The following is a 12,495-nucleotide window of genomic DNA, read 5'->3' on the forward strand; positions in this document are numbered from 1 at the left end:
CTCCCTCAGTGGGTCAACTGTTCATGAAATCCAATCTGATCAACATCTGCAGCCCCACCCAAAGGCTCTGATGTTCTAGAGACAAATGCTACAGGATACTCCAGAGGTCCTGGGGAGGGTTACACACTATTAGGTAGGTGAGTTTAATGTTGTGTCCTTTTTAAACAGTTAGTTCAGAGCACTGATATGTATCAGAGTGAAAGACTGAAATATATCTGATTTTCTACTTTCCTTTAATCTTTGATTCTTTTTTCAGCTGTTGAACAATTCAGAGATTATCAAAGTGAAACTGTGTGACACGTTTAGAGCAGAAATGCCTCTGAAAGAGCTACGAACAACCCAACGACATCCAAAATATGACAAAGAGCTACAATCGTACATCGTAATTTCATATGCACACTGCCACCAACCAAGAGCCACTCTTTAATGCTGCGTTGGATTTTTGTAAATAGAATTCTTGGACTTTCAGACTCTTCTGATTAAAGTTTTCCTTCAACAAGAAAGGCAAGTGTTTAAAAACAATGTTGCTTGAAATAGAGAGACAAAACCCTCCAGGAAAAGGAGAAAGTCAGTAGGCACCCAGAGTAAGTTAGGGAGGAGGGTGGGATGGATGAGCCCATCAAACATCAGACTGAGGAGACAGGAGTTTCCCACTGACAATAAACATACTTTTCTCTGACACTAATCAGGTAGTAGTTTCTCAACTTTAAGAAGCTGATGCGTCACCATTATCAGTACAAGGACTGTGGATAAGAGAAAAAAAGAAACAAGGGACAAAGAACACAGTCTTTTTTTGACAACCACTAAAGTCACAGCTGTTCCCGATGATCCAAACTACTTCACATTCTCTCTGGGGATCAACAGACACAATGTGATATAAATTTAAAACTCAAAACTTTTTGCTCAATTAAGCTTTAAAAAAATCCTCCTTATGATCCTCCGTGATCCTAGGATCAGTTTGAGGTCAAGAGTTTAACACTGCAGGGCTGGAGATGGTTTCATGATGTTCACATTACCAGGATGCTCAAGGAAAAGAAATCCCACTGTGCCCCTCACTGCATAACTGACACAAGATCTTAATGTGTTACACAGAAAAACAAGCACATCGGTATACCTGAAGAAAATTTGTGATCACAGAGTCCTCTAACATCTGGGCAGCTGCCACCAATGTTCAACTGACGCTCTCCACATGCAGTAATGTACTAAGTGACATTAAGCTGCCACATCTGACGGGAGAGTTCACACCGGAAAGTAATTACTCTTCTGGGCTGTTTTCTTTCGCCCAGCTGACTGACATCCCATTAACAGCTGTAGGCGTGTGCGCTTTGGAGTTGCTGCTGCGGGTCAGCTTTTGTTGTTCTGATTGGTTCTCATCTCCACTGTCCTCGTTGGCAGCACGCAAATGAGGATTAATAGTGTTTCATTTGAGAGGTGAGCTTGTGAAGTATACTCCTCTCTCAAAATGTGAAGAGATGCTGTAAAGAAAAGCAAGGAAAAATTGCACTTCCATTTCGATTCCTGCCGAGGAGATCAGAGGAGGAGAAAATGTGGGAAGCCAGTGTTTACCCTTGGATGAAGCCAGGTAGACAAGTCATAGGTAGACAGGAATCCTTGTTAATCTTTAAAAGGTGAAAGATTATAAAAGATCTATTGAGGAAAGTTACAAAGGCTAACCACAAAACCAGAGCTTAAAAAAGAAAACACACCCGCACACAAAGTGGCTGAGCATTCCTGATTTAGACGAGACGTCTGTCTTATAGCTCTTGGGCATCTTTCTGAGACAAATTACTTTGAGTAGTCAATAGCCTGTAATTAAAATATACCCACTTGATGGAGACGCAACAGTGTCTCTCTATTTAGTTATGGGTTGGAAAGATTAATTCTGGGGTGTATAACCCTTGTAATTTTGCAAGTGCTGTTTATTGTTTTCAGAGAAAATTTTTTTAGTGCAGACGATTGAAATGTCTCAGCTCAAGGTCTGCTTTGATTTGCTTGCGCTTCACACACACTTGGTCCTCTCTTTGTGCTTTATATGTGCCCTACTCATGCTTCAGCAACATAGATGCACATTAACAATTTGTATTAATGTTTTGGAACACATCCACAGCTCTCGCACATCGCTGCTGCACTAATGTTCTTTGTGTTTGAATCCAGAGGTCAGGGTTTGCTGTTTTTTTACTCTCAGAAATACTGGTAAAAGCTGCTGGATGCCAGCATATTAAACCCAAAGAATGAAAAGAGTCTTATAAAGAGGGGCCATCATTTGCTGACCTCCTCTCCTCTTACTCTACCCTGTTTAACATGAAACTCACTGGTCCCCCTTGTGGTTAAAGTAACAACTGCAGCACATGTGGGCTCAGGGAGGCAGCAGCATGAATTGTTGAATAAAACAGAGGCTGCATTGAAATCACCAGCTGTTGTCCGTAATGATGAAAACATCCCCAACTTAGCATGAATTTATAATTATGCAAAAAGCAAATTTGAATCTCTTTACTGGAACTTTTCAATTCCCATTCAATCTCCCGGGAGAGAGCTGTTGTGAATCATATGCAGAGATTGTGTGTATCTGTGAGAGAGTGTGTGTGTGATTTTTTTCCTCCCTGTTTTTTTTTTTTTTAATGCAGATCTCAGATACTTCATAATGAAACTTTTGTGGAGTCCCAAAACCACAACAAATGAACTTTTCTGAGAAGTATTTTCATATATGAGCTTACAATAATGACTCCAGTCCTTTACGTTCAGCGTGGACAACAAGAGAAACATTCCGATTTTTTTAAGACTAACTCTATCTTCATCTCACCTTCTGTTGCTCAGTTTCTTTTAGCTCCTTTCCCTCCCCTCACTAATTCTATTTTCACGGGGGTTTGTAAATTAAGTGTAAATGTAAATGGATCAGTGTGTTATTATGCTAAATCCAGCCAAAGAAACACGTTCGTATTGTAAGTAAACAGCTGCATTACCTGTGGGCTCCTGCACACCTGCTAGTGCATAGCAGTTAGCCTGTGCAGATGCAAACTGTCAATCATTTCACACACGCAGGCAAACAAACAAAGGCGTGCATGTGACAAATGTGTATAAATGTGCAAGGTGCAAGAAAGTTCAAACACATGACACAAATTAAAAAAAAAAAATTCTTGCAAACCACAATCTGTGATGCACACACACACAGTATAAAACACACTCACATTATAGTGTCACATCCACATGATCAGCAGCAGCTCATGCACATACACGATTGGCACAAATAAAGTCAAATATAATAAATTATTTTTGCATTAAACTCTTTCATCTTTTTTCTGATGCTGAAGGATATTGTTGGGGACGTTCAAGCACAACATGTAGAGGTATAAAAATAATTTCCTTTACTAAGTGTAATATGTACTTCATTAAGACTATTAAATTGAATTTACCATATGTACAGATGTTTCCCATCTATTTTCAGACTTCAGCAGAAAAAGCGACCTATATCTCTCTATATTGTATTTTTTTCACGTAAATACAGCACTCAGTATATGAAAATCAATTAAAATATCACAAATATATTTAGACGCTATCAGGGCGGAAAATAAAAGGTTTTTTCTCTCTTCTTCTTTCTCTGTCAGCATCCTCAGTGTCTCGGCTAATTCAGCTTCTTACTGTGTTCTTAAAAAATATCCAAGACAACAAATAAAATGAAATGATCCTCTCTCTATGCTGGTTTTACAAATTTGCAGTCATTTAGTATATATATTTTTTAATTTCTTATTTAAACAGGCCTGTATTGACTTCGGTTGGTGGATCTGTGTCTGCGTGATGTCCGCAGTTAAGTTATAAGCGCAAAAAAAGCACACAGCAACAGCTTGCGTTGATAAAATCAAAGTGAGTGTGGTTCAGTAATGATGCATTAAAAATGTTCACTGCCGAATAGTCGGAATAATAATTATTTCCCACTAAAAGCCTTGTTTAAATTGGCGAAATTAATTGGAAAAATAGCTGTCGGCAAACACAGCAGAAGAACAGACTGCAGCATTAACACGCCTTTCAACCAGCATTGTTCAAACTTAATTATTCTTGAAAACTTTTTTCCCCCTTCCTTGTTTCCTATATTTTGGCGGCTTTCAGACAAATCAACCCATCTGCTTTAATAAACAGCTCTTTATGTCGATACGAGCATGTGATGTATACCAGACTGTACCGGGCAGTACGGTTTCATGCTCGGCTCAGGTGTGCGGGGAGGGAAAGCTGGCAGGTTGCCCTCCGCTATTAAAACAACAGGCTTTGAGTCGCTTCGGAGCAAAACGCACGCCGCTGCGCGCACTTTTACTATTTACCAGACTTTTTTTTCCTCCCTTCTTCTTCTTCTTGACATGCAAACATGTGGCGTGTAAATATGAAAATGAATGAGTGTGAGAGCTCTCCTGGCAGTGACTTCTCTCTCTCTCTCTCTCTCTCTCGCTCTCTCTCTCGCTCGCTCTCTGTCCCCGGAGAGCGGCGCGTCGGAGAGGAGCGGCTGTAAAAACCAAAGTGGGGCAATGAGACAAGCTGCGCCACAGCTGGCAAATCATCGATTTGAGCATCAGAAACGGGGAGGGGCGGTTCATTTACCTGCCACCCTCTCAAAGCAGCCCTCCTCACATGCCGCTACTCTACTCTCCTCTTCTTCACCCCCGCTGCCCGCAGCGCACGGTTGCTCGCGTTTCTGCGCTCCATCAGCCGTGTGCGCTCCCCAACTTCACTCCAACCTCCGCCAGTGCGGTTTCTACTTGACGACCCCCTCCTCCTCCTCCTCATCCGTAGGACTTTTGACTTTTTTTTTCTTTTTCTTTTTTTAAAAAAAACAGTTCTTCCTCCCACAGAGCAGTCGCCTATTTTTGGATCTCTCGCCGTGGAGCAGTGACAAGAGATTGTTCAACTTTTGATGGAAAACAAGAGGTCGGGCGACTGCTGACTTTAAAGGTACGGTCTCTTACTCTAAACTGTTTCTGCTCAAGTGATCGCTGTCCGCTGTCATTCTGTCACATGCCTCTTTATTAGAGCATCTGCACGGGTTTGAAATCACATTTTTATTGCGTGTCACATTAAAAAAGGGGGTCTCCTTGGAATTAGAAGAGTGAGATACTCTAAATGAATTAAAAGCAATTTTGCAGACCTTCATCTTCCAAATCACTTAAAACCCGCAGACCAAAAGTGGCTGTAAGAATTTAATATTTCAGAGAGATTTTTAAAATAAAATAAATAAAATTAAAATCGAGATTGTGAGCGGTGACGCCGAACCTAAACGCACGCATTCAGAACTTTCTAAATTTAAACGGGCCCGTGTCGTTTCTGCACAAATAAGCAAAGCACTCGTGATATTCGCGGGGTTAAGTGCACCCATCTCCTCTAATTCATTTAACAACTTACTCTGCGTCGCAGCAGAGGAGGAGGAGAAGTGATGCAGCCATCGCCACCGCTGCTCCTGGCCTGACCGTGTCACAGAAAGTTGCTTAGTTTCCGTCGAGTCGTGAATCTTGTAGAAAATACTAGACTTCAAAATCAGGCCTTCCTCTCTTACTTATAATGAAGTGCGTGCTATCAAACAGCTGACACGTCTATTAGAAATGAATCTACTGCAGCCCAACTGCCCATCTACTTTTACTACTTTTTATTAGGCCATTAGAGCCACTTCATTTATTTCCTCCACATACTTACCATTTAATTACGTGTCAACTTGCTTCAACATTTTTACTGCTGTGACATGAAACATTTTGTGTAACTCTTAAAAAAAACACTGACTGAGCCCAACAAGGTATAAAAAAGGTGTGAGAGACTCAGAAGGAAACAAACATTAAATGACTTTATTGCTTTCTTTCTGCTTGACATGGCGTGAGGCAGTCAGGAGGATGTGATGACAGAGTCGGCGTGGTAATGCTGTTTTGGTCTGCCTTATGGCTTTTGTCACAGTGCTGATAAAGTAATTTCAGGTACAACCAGACCTGTGTGTGTGTGTTTATGTGTGTGTTAGATAAAGAGATAGAGAATAGGGAGCAGTTATGAGAAGATGTATTAGTGTGCTCAAAATGCGTGGGCACCAATCTTCTGTGGTTTACAGGTTTTTAAAGGTTTCACTCTCTGTCTGTTCCTTTTGAAAAATAGCTGACATTTCACACAGCAGCAAGGCCAGTGGCTTTCACTCAGATATTCGAGATTATTTATATATAGATATCAGCATAAATACACACATGTAAGACAGAGTAGAGTTTGCGTTTAAGGCACAAGCAAGATGTGGCACAGGGGTGATCATTTGTGACAATTGTGCAGAGAAATTAATTTTATACAAAATAATAATAATCTAGCGGCGTTTTGCATTTCAGAGACCTGATCTGATAGCTTTCTGAAAAATAATAATTACTTCACGGTGTCACCGGTTGTTTACCATGTTGCTGCTGTAGTCAGGTCATGTGCGTTGCTCACGCACGTGCAAATTACAAGGTCAAGAGTGGCACCACTGCATGGGAAAAAGCAGGTTATGGCACAACACCGGTGATTTTTCTCCCTTTTATCTTTGCAGATCTGTGGCAGTTCAAGGTTCTGTGGCTTATCTGGTCAGTGCCTTAGACAGCAATGACAAACAGCCTTTTTCCTGTCTCGGGCTGCCATGTGTCACTTCTTGTAAAAGTCCTCAGACAACCAGAAGAAAGCCTCAACGGCAGTTTGTGAGCGTTGAAGCAAAACTTCTCGGTATTACTCCTCGCCTTCATTACAACCACTCCTTATCAGCTTGCGGTTGTGAAAGTGGCACAAAAAATGTTTGTGTACATACGATACCATGTCAATATGTTTGGCAAAATTTCTCCACTCGTTCTAGTTTAGCAGGAATGATAAGAATCAGAGTGTGAAGATGTCAGCGTTGCTTCATACTGCTGGGTCACACAGATCCAGCAGTAAAGCTTAAACATCTGTTACAGCTTATTAGTGCCTAATGAAATCCTCTGAATGTGTTCCCAGTTCTTACAATAACCCTACCGTGATTTACAATAAACCTACGATCTGAGAAGACATTTAAATATACTCACCCTTCTTCTTTTAAGTTACAGGTTTAACCTTGTTATACTCAGATTTTTCCCCTCAGAGCTTAGTTTTGTTTTCATTACGACTAATCGAAACTAGTGCACGCGGCATTTACTGTACTGTAGTAGTGTTGTAATAGCAGGAAATCAGCGTGTAGTGTGCACAAACACTCAGGGCTTTCTCACCGTCTTTTGCTTTTAAATCCCAGTGACGCTTCTGCATCACATCTCTTTTAATCATCAGTTTCAGGTCGTCAGGTCAAAGGGTTTCTTAGGACTGGCAGGATGACAAATTAAATCTTATCTCTCAGGTGGAGGTGGTGTTAGTTAAGTGTATATCAGCGTCTGCACGTTGCCGTGCTCTCGCTCAGTGTCAGGTTCACAGACTCTGAAGGGCAGGTTGTCAGGAGTGAGCGGGAGCAGAAAGTTTGTCCGGTGACCCCGAGACACCAATTAGCGTGGACATCGGAGAGCACAGGTTGTGATTTTTGTTGTTGTTTTTGCTGTGCAGTCTGCACTCAAATTATATTAGGAATGCTTCATCACTTTGCTTTAAAATTGAATTATGCTCTCAATCATCATTGCTTTCAGTAAAATTAGACAAAAAAGTTCAGGGAAAGAGGCTGTCCCTAAACACACAACAGACACTCCTATACGTCTCCATAAGCTTTGCTGTGTCGGCTGTGTGTCGTGGTTGTTGTTTGAATGAAAAGATGCTGTTTATTAACTCCCCCACCACCACCACCTCACTCGCTGAGTATTTGCTGGGAGTTTAGAGCTGGGCTGTTCCTCACTTTGCTGAGGCTGATATCTCAGGCTAAAACCATTAATCGTCTTTCTTTACCACCTCGATAATTATCGCTGTAGCAAAATAACAGCTCAGCAAACAGTGAAATTATACCTGTGGTAGGGAGCAGAGTAAATACCTGTTTAGCTGCCAGCAAATGTATTTATTAGACTGTCGCCAGTAAATAAGAGGCCTGTCTCGTTTTTTAATGTGTGGCTCTTTGGGGATTCCATCCCTCCACACTCCCCGCCATGCCTCCTCTGTATGAAATAGCTCTGTTATGATTGCTAATAGAGGAGAAAGATAACAATGATTCCCTCTTTTTTTCCCCGTTTTTTCTTTTTGGTGGCGTGTTACAACTAGTGTGGAATAAGAAAACGCTGGTGAGTTAATAATGACTGCTGCATTCCAGGGCTCAAAAATGTAAGAAAGCCCCCCCCTGTCAGTTACAGACATACCACCCTGGGTGCATGCTTTTAGTGTGTGTGATTCAGGAGTTACAGCTCATTTTGTCATTATCTGGAAAGTTCTCTATAAGAAAGAAACAGGGGTGGGTTATGTTGTCCCGGCATGTTCAACTGCATTTATTTTGGCATATGCTTTGCATACTGTTGATCCAGATTCCTTGGCTTAGTGATAAAAGCATCATATTGTTTTTGGGTCCCCACAGTCAGCCCCGTTCGCTGAATGGCTTGGCGTGTCCTCCCTGGGACATAAAAAAATATCCGAAGTCCGTCACATTGGTTTTGTCACGCTTTTATGAAATGACATCCCTCTTATGTTAGATTTTTTTTTGGAGTTTGGAGTTGGGGGGTGTGTGTTCTTGTTCTTTATTGTGCTTCATGCTCCTGTATCAAATATAAATTACAGACGCAAACACATTCAAGTTTTCATGATTCAAATCATATTATTACCGGTCTAATCGTATGTTTTTTTTCTCAAGAGGGAAAAAAACCCTCATTGTCTTTCATTCGATGCTTGTCTTCATCCGATCTGTGTAGGTTTTTCTGAATCCTTTGTTCAGAGGGAGGAAAAAAAACAGCGATTTAGAGGAAAGCGCATCCCGCTAAGATCAGGTTGTTAATACCCACCCACATACCCCAATGAAACAATTTCAACAGATACTGTACTCTCTGTCTTACACACACACACACACACACACACACACACACACACACACACACACACACACACACACACACATTTGCCTTATCAACTGTTTTGTTCGTCAGTGGATGGATGATGCATCCTTTGACAAGGGATTAAATATGCAAAGAAAAATATGTAGATAAAGAAACACATCTTTAAGTCTGTGCTTCTTATTCAATACTTCTGCCTAAGCCTGAATATTAAGTGCGGTTTCCTTACACGCTTGCGTGCCATCTTTTTTCCCTTCAACTCACTGCAGCCTCACTTCTTGCACACTGAGGCGAGTAACACCATCCCGTCACCTGCCCTCATTTCCTTAACACTCCCCACAAGGCCAGGGGAACTGTGCCCTTCACCGCCTCTCACCCACTTCAGGAAAAACCCAGCAGGCCATGACAACCTTTCTCGCCCCTTCAGCGTGCCCTCTCTCACAAAGCCGTCTTCAGTATTTCTTTCTGCCTCTCACACACTAACACCCGTGTCTCTCTAACTCTATTAATTGTTTATTTTTTGCCGTCCACGAGGCAGAAATTAGAGTTTAATTATTTGATCATGTGACGACCGGCGTCCAGCACGCAGTGACAGAAAAGTAATTTCTCCAAACAGGGCCCTGCCTCTGATGCCTGTTGATTGTTCTATGACTAATTTGTTTTATAATTCGATAAAGGCGCAGAGGCGCAAGAGAGGGAGGGGGGTGATAAACAAGGCGGTGAAGGGTCCTCTGGGTGCGCCTGGGTGGGGATGTTGGCTTTGAATCGTTAGCGCAGATTCCCGTGAGGAGGCCTGACATGGGCTTGAACCGACACGGCGCTGCTCGGCGGTCATTACAGCCAATATTATCCTGATGGCGGGGGTCACGGGTTCGGGCAAAAGGCACGAACTTCCAGGGCAGAGGGGCCTCGTTACAAACGGCGCGGAAACACGCTCGCCACCACTGAGCGGATGTACATGTGTCTGTCTGTGTGGCGTGCATCTGTGTGGGAGCTGCACAGTGTACAGTGTACACCACACGCCATCGGGGGTGGCTGCTGGGTGTGGAGAGTTTTAACCTGAAAACAAGAGGTGGGAGTGCAGCGGTCGATCTGTCTGTGTATCAGAAATGGGGAGGGAGGAAATCCTCGTGGGGTCTGCTGTCTGCAGCGACGCCGAGACCCTCTGAGGGGAACTGGCGTTAGGCCTTCCTGTCAGCAGGCCTGAGGTGGAGACCACTTGCTCTGCTTCTATTTCTGTCGACTTCATGTGATTATAAAACAATTAAGTACTTAGGAGCCGACTCTCAGTTCATTACATCCCCCTTGTTCTTTCTTTCTCTCTTTTCTGCCTCCTCCCACACCAAAGTGCGGACATATGAGAAATGTAGAAATCACCTTCTCCTGCCGCTAATTGAAAGCCACACTCCTTGTATGAGAAGCTAATTTAAAACACGGAACTAATTCGAGCTGAAGGATATATTCACGGCGGAGTAGTTTGTCTTTTTGTGGTCACCTCGCAGCAGCTGTGTAAGTAGCTCTTTACGTCTTGCATGTAAATATTAATAAACCACCTCAAAGCTGAGCTCTGTACAGAGCTGAATGCGAGCTGTCTGTGCGCAACAGGAAAACGCAAGCAGTACCTGTGACAGCGAACACACACACAGACCAAGGGTGAAACCGGTCACTCTTAAAAAAACATTTCTGAGAAAACAATGAGCACCTCTGAGACAGCATCGAACCAAATGATGACACATTGCGCTTGTATTGTTAAGAAAGTGTAATATTCTGGGTTGGGTTAGTGGAGTCTGTAGCGCCTTTTGAAACTTATTTGCCCACACACTGTCAAAGAAATGTCAGTGGCACTAAACAAGTCAAACGCCTCCCTTTTTCCTGAATTCATTCATGATAGAAAAATCAATTCTGCACCAAGTGCTGTGCTCTTGTTTAGAAAAGAGGTTCGCTTTATTTTTGTGGCTTTTTTTTTGCTACTCATTTAACTGCTTCTTGGTTTTGCACGGCATCTACTGTACAACACCCTTGTTTTCATTTTTTCTCTGCACATGACATATTTTTGAGGTTCGTCTGCGCACCCACACTGATGCAGGCGTGTTTTGACACGTTTCCTCGACAGATTATTAAATCCTCTTCAGCCTCTAATAATACTATTATGTTTATGTGTGTGTGTTTTTTTTGTTGCGCGAGACACTTGCAGAAAGAGCTCAAAGTCGAACCAGTGACAGCGCTAACCCCCATGCTGCGTCTGTGTGTTTGCTCAGACTGGATCCGCAGACTAATTTGTATTAGTAACCAAATAATCGCATTAATTCCCATTAGAAGCATCACAAGTGGTGAGCATGAAGACATCACAACACCTACGTAGAGTAAGTGATGGCGCTGCCGCTTCGCTTGACACACTAAATAAAGACGCCTCTCGATGCTGAGCCAACAATAATATATTTTCTTATTCATTTTCAGCCTTTTCTCCCCCTTTTGTGTGCCAATGATTAGTATCCTTTTAAATGAAAGGCACATAATACTTCATTTCTTCAGGGACGTGTGGTTTAAAAAGCAGCGGGCCAGATATGATACCACTGATAAGTGTGTTATGGGAAAAAAACACACGCGGTACCTGTGATAATGCACACACTGAGGGTGAAATATATTTTAATATTATTTAAATATGAGGTGTCTCTTTAGCATCCAGTCTGTCATGTCATTTTTCATGATTTCTTTACAAATGTAGCCATCAGGCACAAAATCCTGCCTGAACAATTACACTTGTGTACATGCATCTCCCCAACACAAAGCCACACAAGGCTTGTAAAAACCCACCTTGAACAGAGCTAAATCTGCATTCAGCACATGATTATAACACCGCACAGCTAGTATTTTTAAAACGGCTTTCTGTGTTTCAAAACCCATTTTTCCCTCTTTTCTGTGTGATACAAAACGGTATATGTTAATTGATAATCAGCAGTGTTGATTCAGTGGTGCATTCAGTGCAAATCTGTGCCCTTCTGGATGTCAGAGGGTTTTCACAGCCACGTCGGTGCCAACCTAGCTGGCAGTGCCGGCACCTGTTGGCGGTGCCAAGGCCTGGCAGGGGTTATCGATGCTCTCTGATGGTGCCCGACAATCACAGTGGAAATGACTGCGGCTGCTTGCGTCATGCCAGATAGAAAAGAGCATTTGCCGACAATGGCTCGCTTTCACCATCGCTCCTGTTTTCCGGATGCTGCTAACGACGGCCAAGGAAGAAAAAAACTGGTTAAAAAAAAGAAAGAGAGAGGAACGGGAGCCGCTGCCGTGAACATCATGTAAAACATGTCAAACGTGGAAAACATGTCAACGTGCAGAACGTTGAGTAGCAATGCTGTGCAAGCCGAGGTGATGCAAAGCAATCTGCTGAAGAGAAGGTGTGGGTGTAGGGGGGCTCCAGCCTGTCAGATTCATGTTAGTACAAATCACAGAGAACCTGAAAAGGAGGCGCATGCATGCACACACACACGATATTCATGATTATTATTTCTATTCATGAAAAATAAAGTCAAATGTCCTT

The 12,495-nt window shown here is 42.5% G+C and overlaps 1 protein-coding gene across 2 annotated transcripts in view; it reads left to right on the plus strand.

Moving 5' to 3' along the window:
- The first annotated feature begins 4,531 nt into the window (after nucleotides 1-4,531).
- The window catches only part of satb1b (SATB homeobox 1b), a 57,966-nt gene continuing 50,002 nt past the window's right edge, over nucleotides 4,532-12,495 (plus strand). For both annotated transcript variants that reach the window (XM_004568529.5, XM_076890226.1), the window contains exon 1: nucleotides 4,532-4,935. The gene's annotated coding sequence lies outside the window, so the exon portion shown is untranslated. The remainder of the gene's footprint in view (nucleotides 4,936-12,495) is intronic.

Source organism: Maylandia zebra, linkage group LG11, assembly GCF_041146795.1.
Source record: "Maylandia zebra isolate NMK-2024a linkage group LG11, Mzebra_GT3a, whole genome shotgun sequence".
Lineage (NCBI taxonomy): Eukaryota > Metazoa > Chordata > Actinopteri > Cichliformes > Cichlidae > Maylandia > Maylandia zebra.